This window comes from Panthera onca, chromosome B4 (assembly GCF_046562875.1).
Source record: "Panthera onca isolate mPanOnc1 chromosome B4, mPanOnc1 haplotype 2, whole genome shotgun sequence".
NCBI lineage: Eukaryota > Metazoa > Chordata > Mammalia > Carnivora > Felidae > Panthera > Panthera onca.
In genome coordinates, this window is record NC_138345.1 from 129,037,417 (window position 1) to 129,059,604 (window position 22,188).

The 22,188-nt window shown below is 45.7% G+C and overlaps 1 long non-coding RNA gene across 1 annotated transcript in view; it reads right to left on the reverse strand.

Moving 5' to 3' along the window:
• Positions 1-22,188, reverse strand: part of LOC132693808 (uncharacterized) — a 120,473-nt gene that overhangs the window by 54,873 nt on the left and 43,412 nt on the right. The window lies entirely within an intron of this gene.

The following is a 22,188-nucleotide window of genomic DNA, read 5'->3' on the forward strand; positions in this document are numbered from 1 at the left end:
CCCAGAGCAGGATTTTTCAGTGGCAGCACCACTGACATTTTAGGTCATATAATTCTTTATCAGGGTGGGAGGGTTGTCCCTGTACATTGTGGGATGTCCAGCAGCATCCCTGGCTTTTACCCCGTAGATGGCCCCATTCGCGACAATCAAAATCGCCTCCAGACATCGCCGAGTGTCCCCTCGGCAGCAAAATCACCCCTGATTGAGAACTACTACCTCAGAGGTCTGGGCCTCCACAGGTCCCGCCTCCATCCTAGCCGAGCCCCTCACAGCACTTGGGAGAATAACGTGAACTTAACCGGGTGAGGGGCTGAGCAGCAGCACTTAACACACATCAGACAGACCAGCACGAACATCCTTGAGGGACAGACACTCCCCCAGGTGTGACAAAAGAAATTACAGTGAAGCGGCATGCTGGGGTCACACAGCTGGGGTCCAAACTCAGACCCATTTAACTCCAAAACCTCTGGTCCTGTTTACCCAAGACCCTGCCTCTTGTCATCAGGCACTGGGGAGAGGCCACCTCATCCCAAACTCCAGAAAGGTCTGCAGGCAGCTGGCCCACCAAGGGCTGAAATTCATAAATCCTGCAAGACCACATCTGGAGGTCAGGGTGGGTGTGACAAGAAGTAAGCACTCCCATGACCAGGCAGAGGTCCGGGGTTCTTGCCCTCTCGGGACTTCTCTGTCTCTGCGTTTCCACACTCCGGGTGTATCTCCCCCTCGATCACGAGCCCTAATGCGCAGGAGCTGTGTCTATCTGCCTTGGTTTCCCCCAGAGCCAGGCAGACAGTGAGCCTCATGCACAGGAGTGCGGGCAAGTGTTTACACAATAAATGAATGAATGACAAATGAATAAATGAACAGAGCCCGGGTATAAGTGGAAACATAGTCTCAGAGAAGACGCAGAAGCCCATCGTGGAGATACAAAATCAGAACAGCTCGCAAAGCAGGCATGCAACAGGGATGGGGCTCCAGTGTTAGAAACCCATGCTACTTAAAGTTCTCCAATCCCAGGGAAGACTGGCCCAGAAGCCTAGGGCAGACCCAAAACCTCCGGAGGAGGAGCTGCACCTGTGGAGGAAGATGGTTGGGGACAGGGGGCAGGCAGGTCACGGCCACTCCTTCCCACCAGAGGCCGGTCTCGCATTCCTGCATCCGCGAACACGTCTCCAGAAGGGGGGGGCAGCATCAGTAGCTCTGGGCACCACCTGGACACCACCCCCGCCCCGGAATGCCAGAGCACATTGGAGAAAGGTGACTCCTTTTTCCTTCCTTTGGGCCCACGAGGCTAATCATAAAATACTCCCTGCTTCCGAGTCTATAGGAGAAAATGCCTTCTAAATCCATTAAGTTGCTAATGCGTGCATTCGCAGACCAGAAAGAAAGGTGCGGGATTGATGGATGTACTTGTCATATTTACGGTTTGTAGTCATGTGATTAATGGGCTTTGTGGTTTATAAGGCAATGCTCATTTCACTCTCCTCTTTAAGCTCCGGGTGATTTATAGGACCCGGCATCGCTGTTGCATTTCAATGGGACGACGGTGATAGCATTTTATCACCCTGGATTATCAATTAGTCTCCTTTGAGGCAAGGATGTCCCAGACTCATAGGGGCACAAGGTAGGGAGAGGGGATGCCTCTTCAGAGCATCGGTGCCTGGCCACCTAGAGATCAAGGCCTTTCTCCCTGAGAGCTGTGTCCTAATTCATCTCTGAGATGAGAGGCTGCAGGCACTGGGAGGCAAGACAGGAGACGGGACCCTCCCACCCCAGAGTCCCCTCCCATCTCTCACCAGGCTCTGCCATGGCTCCTTGTAAGTAAGGTCACCTTACTCCCTCCCTACCCACTCTGATCCAGCAACCCCACACCTCCTCTAGAGGGATTGTTATGGGTGGAGATGCCGCCCCACCCAGAATTCATGTTAAATTCTAATCTACCCCACAGTATGTCAGAGTGGGACCCTATGTGGAGATGGGCTCTTCAAAGAGATAATTAAGGTTAAACAAGGTCATATGGGTGGGCACTAACCCAGCGGGACTGGTGTCCTTCTAAGAAGAGATTGTGGTGGGAGGGGCACGTAGATGGCACAGTTAGTGAAGCATCTGACTCTTGATCTTGGCTCAGGTCATGATCTTGTGAGTTCAAGCCCCACATTGGGCGTGAAGTCTGCTTGGGATTCTGTCTCCCCTTCTCTCTGCCCCTCCCCTGCTTGTGCATTCTCTCTCCCTCTCAAAATAAATAAATAAACTTAAAAAAAAATTTTTTTAAGAAGAAGAGATTAGGACACAGATGCACACAGAGGGAACACATGAAAAGACACAGGGGAAAGATACCCACCTACAAGCCACGAGAGAGACCTCAGAAGGTACCAATCCCCACCCCCCAACACGTTGATCTCAGATTTCTAGCCTCCAGAATGATGAGGAAATTAAGTTCTTCTGTTGAAGCCCCCACAGTCTATGTGGGAGCCCACCTCGAACTAACACAAGGATTCCCCTTTCACGTTTGCGTCCTTTCCTAAGACCTCCACAGCCTTCACTACTTTGTCACTTGTGACCTCGGCCATACCAGTCTGCCTGTCTGAGCTTCAGTTTCCTCGTCGGTAAAGTGGGAAGAAGAATTACACTGCAGAGTGGTTGGAGGCATTAAATGGCTTAGCACAGTACCCAAGATGAACCTCATGCTGCAGCGGGCACGAGAACGCCCTCCTCCCCATCCCGCCTCCCATGAGATCTCCTCCCTCCCCACCCCGAGTCCCAGCCTAAGTGCCCCCGCCCTTCTTGGAAGCCTCTCTGATTCTCCCAAAACATATTGTTCCCCTGCCCCATTTTGCACTGGTCCCATTGGGTCTGTGCCTGCTTCTCTTTGCTCTAGAGCCTTGTTTCACAGTGACACTGGGGGGCTTGCAGCCTGGTGAGAGTCCAGTAATAAATGAGTCAGCACCTAAATGCATGTTTACAAATTTGACAAGAGCTATGAAGACCAGAGAGGGATGCAAACACCAGAATAGCAGGGAGACCTACTCCAGATGGGGTTGTGGGAGCCTCTCCAAGGAACTGGCATTCAAGCTCAAGGGCAAAAATGCAGGGCTGGTAGCCAGGACTCCAGCTAGGCCATGTGGCACCTTTGTATGAATCAGGGGGTAAAAATGCCCTCTCTCCAGGCAGACACTGCCCTAAGCAAGCACTCGTGGTGAGAAGAACACAGGCTGATTTCAGTCTCTACTTGTCCCCCATGGTAGGTGTCCCCTTGTACAGTTCACAACCCGCATAACTGAACATAGCATACGAGTGTCCCATATCCCGGGCTCACCTCATTTCTGGACTTGATGATCCAGCCAGACTTTCCAAGTTTGACCTTCTGTGCTTCCTAGGGCCTAAGTTCACATGCCTCATCACCTGTTCCCTCCGGCTCTTGGCTGTCTGGATTATACCCTATGCTACAGATCCAGCTCCTGACTCTGGAAGGCAGATCTTGATTTGAGCACCTGGCTGGTGTTTCTAGCTTGGGTCATCCTTTGAACAAGAGGACAGATCCCAAAGCAGAAAAGTAATCAGTGAGTTAGAAGTTAGTACATAGAGAAAGCAAAGAAGGATACCGGCCATATAAAGGTAGGAGCCACAAAGCCATCCCCTCTGTCTCCCCTATAGCCACTATGCAGCATCATCAGTGGGAGGCGATGGCAGAGAATGAGTGGGGGGGAAGGAAGGAGCAAGATGGGGAAGGAATGGGGTGCCTGGGTGGCTCAGTTGCCTAAGCATCTGACTTTGGCTCGGGTCATGATCTCACAGTTTGTGGGATTGAGTCCCATGTCAGGCTCTGCACCGACAGTGTGGATCCTGCTTGGAACTCTCTCTCTCTCTCTCTCTCTCTCTCTCTCTCAAAATAAATAATAATTTAAAAAGGTGAGGAAGAACAGAAGGAGCCTCGGGGATAAGAAGCCAGACAGTCTGGGCAGCAGACCCACAGGATAAGGGCAGGAGAAGGACAGAAATCGAGGCTACTGGTATCATCCAATTGAGGGACAATAGTGACAGCAGTGTTCATAAAGAGAGGACATAATTGAGATATACTTGCTGACAGGTTGGATAGAGAATGGTAAGGGAGAAGCAGGAATTGAGGATGACTTTTGAGTCTCTGATTTGAAAAAAAAAAAGTGGATGGATGATAAAAACATTCCCTGAGGTAGGGAAGACAGGAAAAGAAGCAGGCTGGGGCCTGTGAGGAGGTAGAATGAGGAGTTATGTTTTGGATTTTCATGTTTGAAATGCTTGTGAAATATACGAGCAGAAATAGACAGCCTTCAAGTGGACAGTGGGATAGACACACCCAAAGTTCAAATATGCATGGGCTGAAGATATAAATCAGAGGGAAGTCAAGGGACAGAAGAGGTCCAGGCAGGTTAGCTCCCAGACGCTAAAGAGAGAAGGAAGTGGGGCACCTGGGTGGCTCAGTCAGATAAGTGTCTGACGCTTGATTTCACCTCAGGTCATGATCTCCCGCGTTCGTGAGTTCGAGCCCCACATTGGGCTACAGAGCCTGCTTGGGATTCTCTCTTCCCCCCTCTCTCTCTGCTCCTCCCCTGCTCATGCCTGTTCTCTCTCTCTCTCTCTCTCTCTCTCTCTCTGTCTCTCAACAAATAAACTTTAAAATTTTTTATTAAAAAAATAAAAGAGAGGAGGAAGAGCCAGACAAGGAGGGTGGGGGAGAGGGAGCAGGGCAATTGGAAGAAAACCAGAGAAGGGATGGTTTCATGAGTCCAAGAAAGAGGAGTGTTTCTAGAAAGAAGGAATGGCCAGCAGGAAGGGAAGCTGCAGGAGGTCAGTTACAGCGAAAACACCAACAGCCACTAGATGTGGCCATCTGGGGCTACAGTCTGCAGGAGGCAGGAGCAAATGCCTCACTGGATCCAGGAGTGAATGAGAGGAGAGGCATTGGTGGCAGGAGATGATCAACTCTTTCAAAGCATTTTGCTGCTAAGGGGAATAAAAAGGGAGAGGGAGCGAGCAGGAGGGGAGTCTGGAGCCAAAGAAGGGTTTTGTTTAAGATGTCAAATACTGCAGCATGTCTGTATGCTGGTGGGGATGCCCCAGAGTTGAGAAGGAAAATTGAGGCTGCAGGAGAGAGTTGATACAGTGATGTCCTCAAGAAGACAGAGGACATCGTGGTGCACAGGTGCAGGGGTGGCCTTGGATAGGACAGCTCATCAATCGTTCCAGGAAGGAAACAGATAGGGACAGAGACACAAGCCTCGCACATGTGAAAAGTATACTGTCCCACCCACCGAACCTAGAGAGGCCCCCTGGTCTCATCGGACCCACCGTCTGCTCTCTGCTTATTCCCCACATACCTGTGGCTGCTGCTGTGATTCCCCTGCCTTCCCCCAGGTCCCCTCGTCCAGCCTTTCCACAACCAGCCTGCATTCTCAGCGCTCCCGTCCCCGAGACCGCCATCAAGGTGCCAACAAGCAGTGCCCCGGTCAGGCACGGGTGGGCGCGGGAACGTGGCCGAGCCCTCAGCAGCCACCAGGAAGCTTCAAGAAACTGGCAGTCCCAGTCACTGGACCGTCTGCACAGCTGCGCAAAGTCAGGGACCCCTTGCCAAATGTTAATGAAGTGTCTGAATGGAAAATTAAAATGCTGGTGAGTCCCTGTTCTCTGCTCCCTCTCTTCTCTGAGGCAAGCCCCTTCCATGGCCATGTCTCCCAGAAATTAGAAAAGCAAGGCTGCTGGGCAGTCTGCCAGGGCCAGGGGCAGCCTTGATTGAGAAGGGAAACAAGAGCACTGAATGTTGCTCAAGTCTCAAGGAATGCCAGGGAGACGCAGTTAATGTTCTCTCTGGGCTCCCTGGGCTGGGCACCCATCCAAGTACGTCCAAGTGCACGGCACCGTGCAATGTGTCAGGCACAGTAGGGGATGCTCCAGTCGATTCCAAAGGATTGGGGATTGGGATTAGCTTCTCGGTCTTATATATATATATATATATTTTTTTTTTTTTAATTTTTATTTTTATTTATTTTTTATTTTTAAGAGAGAAAGACAGAGCATGGGAGGGGGAGGGGAGGAGAGAGAGGGAGACACAGAATTCGAAACAGGCTCCAGGCTCTGAGCTGTCAGCACACAGCCCGATGCGGGGCTCGAACTCGTCAACTGTGAGATCATGACCTGAGCCGAAGTCGGACGCCTAACCGACGGAGCCACCCAGGTGCCCCTTCTTGGTCTTCTTAATAGGAAGTTGTCACAAGTCAAGCTCAGCTGGCTGGGGAGCCCGGACCGACGGAGAGCCCCAGACCACCAGGGACTGACACTGTCACTGTGCAAAGGACCATCTCCTGGCTGGAGACCAACAGTTAGCCCAGCGAGCCAGGAATCGGGGGTTCGTGGGTTGATAAATGTTTCAAAGTAGCAGGAGATAGTGTGACACGCCAGCCTTGGATGAGTCAGAAAGAGCGTGAGTCCTAACTCCTCACTGAAACATTAATGGATCTGTTTGTCTTATGTCTCTCTCCTCTTCTGCTCGCTCCCTGCATTCTCCTTTCTTGTTCTCTCCTCCCGTCAGCCTCTTTTCTGCCTCATCAATCCTGCTTCTTTTCCTATTTTTCTTTCTTCACTGCTATGCTCTCTCCCTCACCCATCTTCTAAAATGGTCAGGGGAGAAGGTGTGTGAATTAAATATTTGCTAACCAGCCTCTATTCCATGACTGTTCATATCAAGTGAACTAAAATCATTAGATACTACTATAGATATGTTTATATATGATCCACACTACATCCCCAGGGTAAAAAATAAAATTAAAATACTATTCCTAATGGTAGTAATAATAAGCAGCTATATACTTACTGTTGTCAGAGGCTTTTCTTTTCTCTTTTTTTTAATGTTTTACTTATTTTTGAGAGAAAGAGAGTGCACAAGTGGGGGAGGGACCGAGACACAGGGAAACAGAGGATCCAAAGCAGGCTCCACGCTGACAGCAGTGAGCCCGATGTGGGGATCGAACTCATGAACCGCAAGATCAAGACCCAAGCTGAAGTCAGATGCTCAACCGACTGAGCCACCCAGGCGCCCTTGTGCTTTTCAAGGCACTTTCACACATATTAAAACACCTTTAACTGGTTAAAAAATAATGTTTAGAATAAATAAATAAAGGGGCACCTGGATGGCTCAGTTGGTTAAGTGTCCGATGTCGCCTTAGGTCGTGATGTCGCAGTTCACAAGTTCGAGCCCCATGTAGGGCCTTGTGCTGACATCTCAGAGCCTGGAGCCTGCTTCAGATTCTGTGTCTCCCTGTCTCTCTGCCCCTCCCTCTCCCTCTCTCCCTCTCTCTCTCTCTCAAAAATAAATAAACATTTAAAAAGCAGTTAATCTCAGGGCACCTGGGTGGCTCAGTCGGTTGAACGTCCAACTTTGGCTCAGGTCATGATCTCACACTCTGTGAGTTCAAGCCCCGCGTCAGGCTCTGTGCTGACAGCTCAGAGCCTGGAGCCTGCTTTGGATTCTGTGTCTCCCTCTCTCTCTGCCCCTCCCCTGCTCATGCTCTGTCTCTCTCTGTCTCAAAAATAAATAAACATTTAAAAAAAATTAAAAAGCAGTAAATCTCTGCAGCAATAGTGAGGGAGGGAGGCAAACGATAAGAGCCTCTTAAATACAGAGAACAAAGTGAGGGTTGATGGGGTGGGGCAGGGGAGAGAGGAAAACGGGTGATGGGCATTGAGGGGGGCACTTGTTGGGATGAGCACTGGGTGTTGTAGGTGAGCGACGAATCACGGGAATCTGCCCCCAAAACCAAGAGCACGCTGTATACACTGCATGTTAGCCAACTTGACAGTAACTTATATTTTTAAAAAAGTAAAGGTTTAGGGGCGCCTGGGTGGCACAGTCGGTTAAGCGTCCGACTTCAGCCAGGTCACGATCTCGCGGTCCGTGAGTTCGAGCCCCGCGTCGGGCTCTGGGCTGATGGCTCGGAGCCTGGAGCCTGCTTCCGATTCTGTGTCTCCCTCTCTCTCTGCCCCTCCCCCGTTCATGCTCTGTCTCTCTGTCCCCAAAAATAAATAAAAAACGTTGAAAAAAAATTTTTTTTAAAAGTAAAGGTTTAAATAAACTAATGAATTAAAATTAAATGAATAAAATATATTTTAAAAGCCTTACAACAACCCTAAAGGCCAGGTACTAGAATTACCCCTACTTTATGGATGAAAAAACTCAAGGCACAAGCAACTTACCCAAAGCCACGCCCTTTTGCACTTTGCAGAATCAGAACTGAAATTCAAGCAGTCTGGATCCAAAGCCTGGGCCATCGGGACCCAAAGAGGTTGAGTGAGTAATTGTCTAAAGTCCCACAGCTGAGAGTTTGTAGGGCCAGGATGCAAGCTCAGGAATGTCTGATCCCGGTTCTTGCCTCCTATCAGAGGATAGTGCCTATGGTCCCTGCTCCTAATTTGGGAGGTGAAAGAGATGGACATTCTACACTTTATTCTACAATTCCCTTCCAAGCCTCCGGTTTCTTTTATAGGTGACCCTTGATGAAATATCTTCTCCCTGCGGATCCCAGACCATCACTAGAATTATTAGCTCCCCACCCCTTAGCTTACCTGAATTACCTGTCTTCAAAGAACGCATACAATTAGATGCCCTCCCAACTAAAATTCCCATGAACAGGTACTAATCTTTTCTTTTTTTCTTTGAGGATTCCTAAGTGCCAGGAGTTCACATGTATTAGAGCATCTAACTCACATATTTTGAGTATCCATTGTGTTGGAGAAAAAGGGTTTCCCAACCTCAAAAAGTTCACAGTCCAGAAGGGCAGATAAGGCAGGGCCATTAACTCTCAATCAAGGTGGAAAAGTGATAGAAGTCTTCACATCAGAATGGATAACTATTGCAATGGGAGCTTGGGGACTGGGAGGTCCTGGAAGGCTTCCTAGGGGAGGCGCACTAGAGCTGAGATCCTACGATGCACTGGCTTTGGATATTTCCTTTCTTATAGAGTCTCAGCACCAACCCTGGAAAACCTGTAAGTAGGAGGATGTAGAAGGTTGTGGAAACTGGAAATACTCGATGCCATGTCTGGAAGTTGGCGTTTTACTACTGTTAACCCCACTATGCACAGCTGACCCACATCACTTTATATGGAAAACTGGTCTCTTTTTTCCTAAAAAGAGAAGAAAAAGTCATCTAAGTTTTCTTCCTAGTTTTCAATGCCAAAAAAAACAGGCTAGTCTTCTTAAAACACCATTTTTATCAAGTATCTCCTAGGTTTAAAATTCAATGCCTCCCCACTGCACATGCCTGCAGGAGTCTGTCCAAACACATTCGCTTGGCACTGAGGTCTTCAGGATCTGGTTCCAAATTACTGTTCTGGACTTAACCTCTCACATCACTGCATATGCATCATTATACATATTCTATGGAAGTGTCCCAGGTGCTGAAAAAGAGCACAGAATGCGCTGATGTTTGATTAAAAAAGAGGGTAAAAAAGTGTCACTAGGTAAAGACCTAGAATATTCCCCCACTGAGTTTCCCCTTCCCCCTTGAGTCTTCCCAACCGGCTCCTGCCTAAACAGGGGGCTAAAAACACCCACCAAGCACTGAAACAGAAAGTGGACGAGGCATCCAGGAAGCAAATCAGTGCAGCTACAGTTGGCTTAATACATCCAAGAATTCAACCATGTGGCTCAATCAATACAAGATGTCTACTAAGTAATGGGTACCACATAATATGGTACAGTAAATAAACTTGTGAGACTTGCTTAATAATCAGACAGGCAAGGAGGGTGGGGAGGTCCTGGATGAAGTACATAACATCCCAATAATAATAATAAGAGTCATGATCACAGATGGAGTCACCGCCCAAAAGCTCGGGGACACAAGACATGAATTTATTTTGCCATCATTGAATTTAATTTCTCTCTTAAGCTTCACTTTGTTTGGTGGTAGAAGCTAAGCCTTACCCAGTTTCCAGTCTGCTTTCCTATGGTAGCCCCCATATTCCCAAGAGTTTAACTAAAGCCCAAGTCCACAGGTATCAAGAGCAGAATCTGATCCTCAGACATCATCATGTAAGCACGTGGCATCTTCAGAGAGTCTGCACCACTGTGTGTCCTCGTCCCAACAGCCAAGCCCCCAGGCTCTCTCACAGCTGAATTTCACTCAATCTGCAGAAAACTCTCTAGGGGATACGAAGGCTTTCCTTGACTTCCGCGATAGAGTCGATGTCCAGAAAAGTCATTTTTTAGTTCCCAGAAAACTTAAGGCACTCACCCAGTAATTTCTTCCTGGACAGACACCTAGAACCATTTCTACTCAATCATCAGGCCAAATGGGGCACGGGAGAAGCAGGGAGTCTTGCCATCTTCCCAGCATTTATGTAGGAAAAGAGGCACATGTTCCCTCTGCTATCGGGTACCAAAATTAATTGGGAAATTCTGTCATTTCCCCTTTCTTTTCTTTTGCCCTGGAAAGAAAGGATAGGCAGAGCTCTTCCTAGGGACCAAACATCCAGGTTCCAATCATCACTGACTACTCTCTCTTCCTCAATCCCAGAAGATTTGTAGCTCCCCTGTGGTGGGCAAATTTAAAAATCATAATGCATTCTTGCCAATATATTGGAAAGACTGGAGACTTTATGTGGTAAATTAAAATAACTTTTTTAAACTTTTATTTATTATTTTTGAGAGACAGAGCATGAGTGGAGGCGGGGCAGAAAGAGAGGGAAACACAAAATCCAAAGCAGGATCCAGGCTCAGAGCTGTCAGCACAGAGCCCAATCCAGGGCTCAAACCCACAAACCATGAGATCATGACTCGAGCTGGAGTTGGATGCTTAACCGACTGAGCCACCCAGGTGCCCTTTATGTGGCAAATTAATCAAAGCTTTGATTTTTTTTAACTTTGTTTTAAACTTCATCTCAATATGAAATTCAAATTTTTATTTTAGCCCCATAGATTCAATAAGAGTGAACACTAAGAAGAATAAACACAAATAAACCCGTACCTAAGCACATCATAGTCAAGGTGCTAGAAAGATAAGCAGAATATCTGAAAAGTATCAAGAGAAAAATACCACATCATATATGGGAAGGACAATAATAAGAACCACAGCTGATGCCTCCATGGAATCAAAGGTGGTCAGAAGGCAGCCATCTTTCAAGTGCTGGAAGAAAAAAAATCTATCAACCAAGATGTCTATATCCAAAAATTAAAATGAAAGAAAACCATTTTCAGATAGACATAAAAACTAAGAGAATTTGTCCCCGGCAGACTTTCACTGTAAGAAGTACTGAAACAAATTCTTCAAGGAGCCCCTGGGTGGCTCAGTTGGTTAAGAGTCCAACTCTTGATTTTGCCTCAGGTCATGATCTCACGGTTTGCGAGATCAAGCCCTGTGTAGGGCTCTGCATTGACAGCACAGATTGAGATTCTCTCTCTCTCCCTATCTCTGCCCCTCCCCAGCTCATGCACACTCTCTCTCAAAATAAATAAATAAACATTAAAAAAAACAAGTTCTTCAAGCTGAAGGAGAATGAAATAAGATGGAAGTCTGGATGTGTGGGAAGAAACAGAGAGCTTAGAATGTTAAATATATAAAGGTGATTGTTTATATGTCATTTTAAATATCTTTGTTTGGGGGCACCTGGATGGCTCAGTCAGTTAAGCATCTGACTTTGACTTAGGTCTTGATCTCACAGTAGATGAGTTCGAGCCTCACATTGGGTTCTCTGCTGTCAGCACAGAGCCCACTTTGGATCTTCTCTCTCTCTCTCTCTCTCTCTCTCTCTCTCTCTCTCTTCCTCTGTCTCTCTGTCTCTGTCTCTCTCTCTCTCTCTCTGCCCCTCCCCAACTCATATAGCACAAGCTCTCTCTCAAAAATAAAATAAAAGATTTTTAAAAAGATTAGGGGTACCTGGGTGCCCAGTTCGTTAAGTGTCCAACTTCAGTTCAAGTCAGGATCTCACAGTTTGTGAGTTAAGGCCCCACATCAGGCTCTCTGCTGTCAGAGCGCAGAGCCCGCTTCAGATCCTTTGTCCCCCCTCTCTCTGTCCCTCAACCGCTCATGCGCTTTCTCTCTGTCTCAAAAAGTAAACATAAAAAAATAAAATAAGAGATTAAATATCTTTGTTTTCTGTATTATGGGTTTTTTTATTTTTAAAATTTTTTTAATATTTATTTATTTTTGAGAGAAAGAGTGAGACAAAGTGAGACTGGGGGAGGGGCAGAGAGAGAGGGAGACACAGGATTGGAAACAGGCTCCAGGCTCTGAGCTGTCAGCACAGAGCCTGACACGGGGCTCGAACCCACAGACTGTGAGATCACGACCTGAGCCGAAGTCAGACACTCAACCGACTGAGCCACCCAGGCACCCCTATATTATGTGTTTTTAAAAACTGTTTAAAGCAAAAGTAATAACAGTTTATGGTGGGGCTTAGAAAACATATAGGAGGGGAGGGGTGAAAAAAAAAAGAATATGTGGAAGAAAAATATGTAACAGCAAGAGTACAAAAGGCAAGGAGATGGAAAAAGGAAAAACATTGCTTGAAGGTTCTTACATTGTGAAATGGTATAACATCATTTGAAGGTACAGGGACAAGTTAGAGATACATGCTGTAATCTCTAGAACAATCACTAAAACATACACACACAGGTACAGCTAAAATTAATAAAAGAGATTACACTGAATACTAAAAGTTACTCAGTTCGCCCCAAAAAAAAGTCAAGAAAGGAAGAGGAGAGGAGTAAAGACTCTATGGGACAAATAGAAAACATGTACCAAGACGGAAGATAGATATTTCCATTAAATGTAAATGGACTAAGCATTCCAACTCAAAACCAGAGATTGTCAGAGTAAAAATTCTTTCATTTTTTTAATGTGTATTTATTTTTGAGAGAGATACAGAGCGTGAGCAGGGGAGGGGCAGAGAGAGGGGGAGACAGAGAATCTGAAGCAGGCTCCAGGCTCTGAGCTGTCAGCAAAGAGCCCAACGTGGGGCTCGAACTCACAAACCGCGAGATCATGACCTGAGCTGAAGTCAGACGCTTAACTGACTGAGCCACCCAGGTGCCCCAGAGTAAAAATTTTTAAAAGACTTAACTACATGCTATATGTAACAAAAACACTTTATGAAAACTGACAGATGAAAGCTAAAAGTGCAAAAACAATCATAGCATGTAAACACCAAGCATGGAAAAGCTGATATGCCTGTATTACTATTGGACAGAGTGGACAAATTCCTTGAGAAACACAAGTCACAAAACCAACACAAGAAGACACAGAAAGTCTGCATAGTCCTATATCTACTGAAGAAATTGAATTATTAATCAAAAACCTTCCCACAAGGAAAATTCCAGGTCAAGATGGTTTAACTAGTGAATTGTGACATTTAAGAAATAAAGAAAACCAACTTTACGTAGACTCTGTTATAGGTTAAGTTCCCCGAGAAATGGACTTTAAGATAGAGAGTTTTAGTGAAGTGGTTTATTGGGTGGACGCTCTTGGGAACAGCACCTACTATGAAGCAAATGGAAAAAGATTGAGCAGAAGAAGTTGAACAAAAACAGAATTGCAACAGAGGTTTCAGCCTCTTTAAAGTTGTCCCAAACAGAGGAACAGTCCAGATCTTTATAGTCCTATGTCAACCTCATCATTGGGTGCAGACTAGGAATGACAGAGCCACTGATCCAAGATCAACTCGAGGGGAGGAGTCATCAGCAGGCACCATTCCCAGAAGCTAGAAAAAAATGAGTCCTTCATTCCTGAAAGGGGTGTCTGGAATGGATGAGGACAACATAGGATCTATTACAAACTCGTTCAGAGAATAGAATAGGAAAAAAACCTTTGCAACTCATTTTATGAAGCCAGCAAAAATCCAATAGCAAAAACCAAAAAAGATAATGACACGAAAATTATAGGCCAATAGTCCTCTTGAACACAGATGCACAATTCCTTAATAAAATATTAGCAAATTGAATCTGTAATATAGTGGAAGGATAATACATCATGACCAACGGGTGTTTATTCCGGGAATTTGAGATTGGTTTAATATGCAAAAGAAAGTAAGTCACCAGACTGAAAGAATGACGGGTAAAAATCACATGATCATCTCAAAAGATGCAAAAGAGGCACGTGACAAAACTCAATTCCCATTCGTGATCTTTTTAATTCGCAGAAAACAAAACATAGAAAAGAGCTCCCTCAATCTGATAAAAAACATCTAAGAAAAACCTACAGCTAACATCCTACTTAGCATGAAACACTTGCTCTCTAAGATCAGGAACTAGACAAGAATATGTGCTCCCACCACATCCTATCCAGAACAATAAAGTAACAAAGTGAAATAAAAACCACACAGAATGGAAAGGAACGCACAATGTTCACAAATGAAAGGATTGTTTATAGAGAAAACTCCAAGGAATCTACAAAAACACTAATAAAACTAATAGATGAATTTAGCAGGTTCACAGGACACAAAACTGGTACATAAAAATTAAATGTATTTCCATGTACTAGAAAGGAACCATTGAAAGATAATTGTTTTAAAACAACCTAATTAAAAATAGCATCAAAAATTAATCACCAAAGAATGAATCTAACCAAAGCTGTGCAAGACCTCTCTATTCAAAATTCAAGATCTAAATAAATAGGGAGATCCCATGTCCATTCTCTTCAAATTTATTTTTAATTCAATGCAATAATAATTAAAACCCCGGCAGTCTTTTTTAATAAGCCAATTCTAATATATATGGCCAAGTAAAAGACCTCAGATGGCCAGAAAAGTCTTTAAAAAGAACAAAGTCAAAGGATTTTCATGACGTGATTCCAAGGTTTTACCCATAATGCTACAGGAAGACATCAAGACACCAGTGTGAGACAAGGAAGGATACAGGGGCTTCAAGAAGACAGGAAAGTAAGAAAACCAGGATTACCAGGCATATTTTTAAATAGAATTATAGAAATAAAAATATAATTAAAATTTAAAACACAGTGAACAGATTGAATTAGAATCAGCTAAAGAGGCCCTTGCCAAAACAGAAGATAAATTTGAAAAAGTATCCAAAAGGCCCACGAGATAGAAATGGAGGCAGAAAAAAAAAAGTGAAGAGTTATAAAGAATGAAGTAAAAATGTGAACACATAGTTGACCCTTCAACAACACGGGTTTGAACCGCATGGGTCCACGCATACCCAGATTTTTTTTATATGGTACCGTACTGTGTGGGTGATGAATATTTGTTCACCGATATCCTACCTAAGATCTAAAAGGACTCAGTGTGACTTATAGAAGTGCATGTAGTAAAACACAATTCTGTTGTGATGAAGTCAAAGCAAAAGGGAAATAGGGTGGAAATACATGATAAAGTTGGATTAGCATAAAAATGCATCCAGAAAGCCTTGCTAGAATGGTGGAGCGTTGACCCCAAGACTTCCAGCAGCAAAGGCAAAGAGGAAACCATGGGCATTATTTTAACATTTCTAACATCCTAAGCATCAAATCCAAACCAGTCAGGAGAATGACAGCTTTCTGTGGTGCAGAGACCTCAGAGAACTCAGATCCCATTAAGGGGAATGTACACAAGCAAACAGACACCACTTCTGATATATCCCTCAGCAAATCCAAGGACCAATTTTTTTTTTGCCCTAGTTTCCTGCAGTGTCCTTCAACGAAAGCTAACGTGGAAGCAATTCTACAAGGACCAAGACGGTGAAGTCCAGGTACACAGCTCTCTGATGTCTGGCTCAATTCAAGGACAAAGTTTATAAGAACTGGGATAATGGTTCTCGACTGTTGGGGGGTTGTGGGTCACTTTGAGAATCCAGTTAAAGCACAGGCTGTGTCAGCTACATTTCCTGAGTCTCAATTCCAGTTCCCATGAGGTCCTCATGCATCGGTTTGTTACAACTGAATAATACTAACAACGATAGCAATGGTAGGAATAGTAGACAATAATAATAACAACAGCAGCAACAAATGCTTATATCGTACCATGTATCCATTTTTTTAAACAGTTGGACAAATTCTGTAAGCCCCCAAGCACACGCACACATTGCTTGAGGAAGCTTGTACAGATTTTCTTTCCTTAGATGAGGAGAAGGCATTAAACAGCTACGGTAGGTTCTTTTAAGAAGTACAGTCAGACAAAGACGTCCTGTTTCAGAAGAATCTGTCACTAATGTTTGTGAAGTTGAATAACCCGAGATGGAACAGACCAGAAACAGGAAGACCAGTGGGGAGGGGTCCCAGCAATCCTTGCATAAAGTGGTGGAGAGGGGATTAAATATACAGAGAGAAACAACAAGTGTTGGTGAGGATGTGGGGAAAGGGGAACCTTTTTGCACTGTTGGTGGGAATGCAAACTGGTGTAGCCATTGTGGAAAACAGTATAGAGGTTCCTCAATAAGTTAAAAATAGATCCGATAATTGCCCAGGAGGGTATTTACCCCCCCAAAATACAAAAACGCTAATTCAAAGAGATACATGCATTTATAATTATTTATAATTATACATGCATTATAATTAAGAAACAAAACAAATGAGCAAAGGAAAGGAAAAAGAGACAAAGAGAGAGAGAGACAAGCCAAGAAACAGACTCCCAACTACAGAGAACACACTGATGGTTAGCAGAGAGGCAGGTGGGGGGATGGGAGAAATAGATGATGGGGACTAGGGAGAGCCCTTGCCGTGATGGGCACTGAGTGATGTATGGAAGTGTTGAATCACTACATATTGTACACCTGACACTAATATTATGCTAATATACACTGTATGTTAACTGGAATTAATTTTTTAAATTTATACATACAAATAATATATATAATATATAACGATATAAAGTATGTATATTATATACTATTTATAATTATATAGAGTATATATTATTATGTTCATATAAATATATAGTTATATGTAAATCAAAGAGTCAACATGTGAGCCCATTTGATGACAGGGGCCATGGAGAGGGAAAAGTTCAACGTAGGCGACCTTGCACAGGTTCCTTCCCTCTTCTGTCCTCAGTTTCCCTGTTTGTAAGAGAAGGGAGCTGGGCGGTCCCTGATCCTCTGAGCACATGGGCTGGCACGTGGGCACAGCAGCAGTGCAACAGCGGGTGATGTTTATTATGTGTGTGGATTAATTTAAACTGATGGCCTCGAGGTGCTACAGCGCCTTCTGGGCACTGAGGGAAGACAGCTTTATTGTTGAGTGTCTTCTATTCATCCATCAGGAAGCTTTAGAAAGGCTACCAAGGGCCACCCGCTGAGCGGAGGACCCGGAGGTGAGAGAAACGGCTCTGAGCCTGCAGGAGCACCCAGCCTGCAGCCCCTGACCTGGCCAGCCCGGGAGACAAACCTAGGGGGCATCAGTGACAACCCGCAGAAGCACACTGCCTGGGCTCATACACTATCTCTGGGGGCTCAGGGGGGGCTCAATGGATTTCGGTGCTGCCTCCTGGAAACAGCTTGTGGATCACTGGAAGACAGGAAAACCCACGACGATGATACTGGGCTCTCAAAAACAAGTTAAACCTTGAAACCTTATTACATGGGGAGAAAATGTCAGAGGGATTTGAATGTCATTAAGATATAATCAGTGCTCTTAAGCACATTGGGTTTTTTTCACGGCCTAGGAGAACACTAAGTTTTGTTGAAAAAGAAAAGAATTAGCTAAATGCCAAAGTCAACTTTGAGAGGTGGCCTGGTGGCACAGGAAGAGCAAAGGATAGGGACTTTGCCTCATCTGTCCTAAGTAAGTCATAACATTTCTGTGGATGTTAATTTCCCCGTGTGTAACAAAAATAAAATAGTAACCACTTCTGCACCCTGCTTCTCTCCTGAACTTCAGGGTCACTGTTTATCCAACACCTGCAATGTACCAGACAACCCACCAGGAAATTTACGCGCATTTATCACCTTGATTCATCTTCACAATGAGGACCCGAGGGCCGGTCATTATTTCACTGTGACTGAGCCCGCAGAGGGCTGACATAACTTTCTAAGTTCAAAAGCCTGTGTGGGGTGAAGCCACGTTCTGAACCCACCGCCCTCTTGCTTTAAAGCCTGTGCCACTGAAGCCGTCTTTGAGAGTCTGAAACCCCCAGGAAATAAATGCGGGAGGGGCACGCCTGATTGTGAAGCACCCCAAACACTGGACTGAGGGACAACCTGACACCATCCACTGTTTTGAACCATGTCCTCTCCTAATGGAAGGAGCTTTGCAGCTGGAATTAGGATCTAGGTGTCCGAAGAAACATGGAGGTACTTAGCACTCTCCACTCGGTTGACAGGTGCCCAAGAAGCAATAGTCCCAAGTGGGTGAAATTGCATAAACCTTACCTCCCCCCTCCACTGCCCCCTCCCTCTTGCCCCCAACCCCCTCCAAGGCATGCAGACCGGCAGACCCACACAGGAATCCCGAATTAGCTCAGCCTGCCTCCCAGCTGCTGGATGAGCCTAATTAGACCAAATTAATAATTTATTCAAGCAAAATGAGACATGCCAAGAATCTCCGGGGAGGCTGTAAAATGATAATGCCGTCTTATTAGGGAAATGTGTCAACACCCCATGCATCCCTTTGGTTCTGGGATAAGAAGCAGGAGGCCCATTTGACATGATTCACCTTCTTGGGCCCGCTCTGAAGTCCTCCCACCTGCCTCTCTCCATGCGTGACATCTGTCCCACTATACACTCCTCGGCTCCCCCTCCTCCTCTCCCTCCTCCTCCTCCTCTTCTCCCGCCCCTGCTCCTTCTCCCCGCCTCCTTCGCCTCTTCCAACGCCTCCTCCCCCTCCTCCCTCTCCTCTTCTTTCTTCACCCTGACACATCATTAACCTAAACTTTCAAGATCATTCTCCCCCACCAGAAAGGAAAGCCAGATGACAAGCTAATATTTCCATGTCACACATTGAGTGATTCTTACATAAAAATTAACAGGCACTTGACAAAGTCATAATTACTAACTAATGATGCATTATGCAATTTCCATAATTAGTCGTGTTATTGACTTCCAACCACAGAGCCAGTGGGCCACCTTTATTTACAGCGGGACAAACGGCTAGTCCGTGTGCAGGTTGTTAGCAGAGAACTTCGGGGAAACACCCCCTTCTAACACACACCCAGACCCGCACCTGGGCCCATCCTCTCTGGAGCTGGTTTCTCTCAAAGCAACAGGAACAGACCAAGCAAGTGTGCCCACGGGCCAATGCGAGGACACTGAGGCTTGGCACAGGGGCAAATCTCTCACGGTCCCAGCCATTTGAGGCACATCATGAAAGAAGCTGAAGCTGAAGACATTTATAGAATTTTGCAAACAGCCTTCTTCACTCACTATCCTCCCAGCAACCCTCCTGGAGACTGTGTCCATTAACCATTTTACAGGCGGGAACACTGAGGCTTACAGAGGTGAAACAATGTGCCCAAGTGCACAGTGGCCACGCGGGGCTGGGATGCAAATGCACATTTTCTGAGTCAAAGCCTAGGCGGCCGCGCCGTATAGTGGGGTCAGAGAGCAATTTCAAACACCGGCCTTGTCGCTCAGTAGGCATGCTCTTTTAGGCAAGTCACTAACTTCTCTCATCCCTGGTTTCCTCATCTTTAAAATGAAAAAAAAAATCATACTCATATTACAGGGTGTCATGAGCATTAAATAAATTCTTACATATTACATTATACTTATATTACATTATATCATATTATGTATCTTTTTCATCATTCATCGCTCTTCTTCCTCACTTGAGTATAACCCCATGTGGGCAGGTACTTTGTTTGGTTGCTATTATATGCCCCGTGACTAACAGTGCCTGGCACATATTAGGTGCTCCAAGAATGAATGAAATGAATATCACCTCACACCTGTTAGAATGGCTCTCATCAAAGAAGGAGAGGGAGAGGGAGAGAGAGAGGGAGTGGCGAAGGAGAGGGGGAGGGAGGAGAAGGGGGAGAGGGAGAAGAAGGAGAAGGAGGAGAAGGAGGAGGAGAAGGAGGAGGAGAGGAGGAGGAGGAGAAGGAGGAGGAAGAGGAAGAGAAGGAGGAGAAGAGAAGGAAAGAAAGAAAGAAAGAAAGAAAGAAGAAAGAAAGGAAGGAAGGAAGGAAGAAAGAAAGAAAGGAAGAAAGAAAGGAAGAAAGAAAGAGGGCAAGAGATAAGTGTCAATGGTGTGGAGGAAAAGAACCACTTGTACACTGGTGGTGGGAATGCAAATTTTTATAGCTACTATGGAAAACAGTACACAAGTTCCTCAAGAAATTGAAAATAGGGGGCACCTGGGTGGCTCAGTCGGTTGAGTGTCCGACTTCAGCTCAGGTCATGATCTCGTGGTTTGTGGGTTCGAGCCCCACATCGGGCTCTGTACTGACAGCTCAGAGCCTGGAGCCTGCTTCGGATTCTGTGTCTCCCTCTCTCTCTGCCCCTCCCCCTCTCGTGCTCGGTCTCTCTCTAAAATAAATAAACATTAAAAAAATTTTAATAAAAAAAATTGGAAATAGAATGGCCCTATGATCCAGCAGTCCCTCTTCTGGGTGCATATTCAAAAGAAATGAAAACAAGGTATCAAAGAGACAGCTGCACTCCCACGTCCCCTGCAGCATTATTCACAACAGCCAAAGCATGGAAACAGCCTAAGTGTGTCAACGGAAAACGATAAACAAGATGTGATATATAGATATGGAATATGAGTCAGCCGTGAAAAAGGAGGAAATTCTGTTGTTCACCACAGCATGGATGGACCTTGAAGACATAATGCTAAGTGAAATAAGCCACAGGGAAAAACAAATACTGATCGATGTCACGCATACATGGAAACTTTAAAGAAAGCCAGACTCCTAGAAACAGTAGAAAAGTGGTCGCCGGGGGCTAGAGAATGGGGGAGAAAGGGAGAGGTTGGTAAAATGGTACAAACTTTCAGGTACATGATGTATAAGGTCTGAGGATGTGATGTATAACGTGGTGACTACAGTTGATAATACTGTATTGTATAATCAAAATTTGCTTAAAGAATGAATGAATGAGTGAATGAATGAATTGCCCAGTATACTGCCTGGGCCCTCATGGACACTCAGTGAAAGCAAGTCCCCTTCTCTCCCCATTTGCCTGACTGAGGTCAAGCTGGAGAAGGCTCTGACCTTCCTAACGTGAGCTAACCTAATCTAAGATTGGAAATTTCCCAGGGACAAGAACAGTGCTCCTATCAACCACTGTTTCTCCGGCGACCTGCATGGCGCAACGGGTAAATATACTCTGGGGCAATTACAGAGGGCATGACATAGTCTCCCGGTCTCCAGCTGCTCACCCACGCCCAGGAGAGAGAACACGGACGAAGGCCAAAAGTAGCAGTGACCACAACAGAGGAAGGAGTGCAGGGCTAACAAATAGCAGACACAAGGAGTGGACAGTGAGTGGGACTGGGGTGCTGGGGAGGGAGGGACACTAACCACTTGGTTTTATCTGGAAAGGTTTTAGGCTGCCCAGAGACGGTGACCTGGAGTTCCCAGAATGCACCATGCTTTCCCACCTCCACACTTTTGCAAGTGGCCACTCTTCCATGTGGGTTGCCCTGGCCCTCTTGTCTTCCTGCTGAGCTCCTGCTCAGCCTTCAAGACCGAGCTCACTGTGACCCACTCTGGGAAAACCTCCTTGAGCCCTCTGACCAGAGGTAAGCACTCCCTCTTGAATTAACCCCTCACTGCTCTATGGGAGGGTACAATTGTCTAAACACACAGGTGCATGCACCGACTAAATGCAGAGAGCTCTACTAAGCTTTGGGGAGACTATCGGAGCTTCCCTCAAAGAACCTAACCAGAATACCCTAGTTATGGGGAAAGAATTACTTTTCAGCCAGAAGAAAAATTATATTAGGTTGAACCACATGAAACTACCATTTCCACACGTCAAAATGGCTGAATGCCAGTAATGCCTCATGGGGCCACATAATGATCAGCAATGCAGATCTGTCCACAGCATTTCCAGTTTGCAGAATGATTTCCCACCCGTGATCTCATGCCATCCTCACACTCTCTCTGTGCTTCAGAGCACTTGTGTTGTCATGTCACAGATGAGGAAATCGAAACCCAGAGAGTGACTGAATTCCCCACGGCTCTTAGAGTCAGAGGCCAAGACAGGACTTGGCCCCACATCATCTGCATCCACATGCGATGCTCATGTGTATTATTCGGTGTTCAACAGCTACTCGTGCTGGAGAGAAGGGGAGGT